Here is a 1,530-nt window from a genome sequence, read left to right as displayed (position 1 = left end):
GTTTCCCCTCCCAGTAGCTTCCTTAAGATTAAATGGATGACTTGTATGATTGTTTTTCTTTTCTTTTTTTGACGCTACATCTCACTCTGTTGTCATGGTTGGAGTGCAGTGGTGTGATCTTGGCTCCCTGCACCCTTGACCTTCTGGGTTCAAGTGATCCTCCTGCCTCAGCTCTGCAAAGCACTGGGATGGCTTAGCACCACTGTGCCCGGCTAATGTGTGAATTTTAAGTGCATGATTCAGTGGCTTCTAGTTTATTCAGAGTTGTGCATGTCTCAGCACAGTCGATTTTAAAACGTTTATATCATCCTAAAGTGAAACACTTGCAGCTGCCAGTCTGTCTGCTGTATCCATGGCTATGCCTGCTCTGGACATCTGATGTAAACAGAGGTATGACTGTGACCTCTGAGCCAGGATTTTTTACTTAGCACAGCAGTTTTGTAGCGGGTCTCAGGACTCGATTCCTTGTTCGGGCTGAATTGGCTGTAGCCTTCAGCTCATGTCATCCTGAAGCTGGTGGGGGATCGCTGGGTCTCTGGCTGCTGCACCAGGGGAGGGGGACTCCTGGCCTCAGGGCAGGCTAAGCTGGGGGGCTCTAGGCATTGGGGTGCCCAGCAGGCATTGGGCTCCCACTGCGGTGGGTGGAGCTGGCTCCACTCACCCTGCCTTTGGGGCTGCTTCTCCCCAGACCATGCCCTGGTGGCCAGGGCCCAGCACGTGACTTTCGACGGCCGGGTGTGGGACCTCAGTGTCCAGTGCAGCAGCATCCTGCTGGCCCAAGACTTTGCTCACAACACATTTAGGAGAGGCCTGAGCTTCCCCTGGAGACCTGTGCCTGTGGCAGGCTGCCTGGGGCTACAGCCTTTTCAAGCTTTTCCCCTGTCTGTGGGTCAGCCCTCCTGCCCACCCCTCTGGCCCACAGAGCTACAGGTTATACAACTCCTCCCTGCCTGGGGAGAGCTGTCAAGACCTACAGCTGCCTCCTTCCATGACAAGGAGGGACATCTCCAGGATTGAGCTGGCCAGTGAGGATGAGGTCGCCATCTCCTGTGACGTGCCCACCAGCTTCTGCATCCTGACTCTGGGCCTCTGGCACCACGGTGAGTCTGGGCCCTGGCAGGGTTGGCCCCACCACCAAGAGCCTCTTTGGGATGAACCATTCTCAGCTTCCAGTGCAACAGGTCCCCAGGCTGTAGGCGCAACTGTGGTTGAGATGATGGCACTGAGGCCCAAGGCTTTCTGCCCCCATCCCTGGGATACATGGCTCCAGGGTGGAGTTGGCCCTTCTGTGTTCTTTCTGCCAAGGTACACAAAGGGTGGGCCTGGATTCTGGACATTCGAGCTGAGGATGTAGAGAGGGGTCGGGGGGGACACATGCTGTCCTTAGTCCCTGTGCTTTCTCTCCCTCCTCTGATCAGGGTTTGGAGCCAGAGCCCTGGGCTCCAGGAGTCCGGAGTGGAGGTGGCAGGATTCTACCAATCCTCAGTGTGCCTTAGGCTTGTCTCTCATACAGTTCCCCTGGGGGAGGAT

The sequence above is a fragment of the Sapajus apella genome, unplaced genomic scaffold (genome assembly GCF_009761245.1).
Source record: "Sapajus apella isolate SASKATOON/1434 unplaced genomic scaffold, GSC_monkey_1.0 scaffold704, whole genome shotgun sequence".
In the NCBI taxonomy this organism is placed as follows: domain Eukaryota; kingdom Metazoa; phylum Chordata; class Mammalia; order Primates; family Cebidae; genus Sapajus; species Sapajus apella.
The sequence above is the reverse complement of the archived record's forward strand: the minus strand, read 5'-3'. Positions refer to the sequence as shown.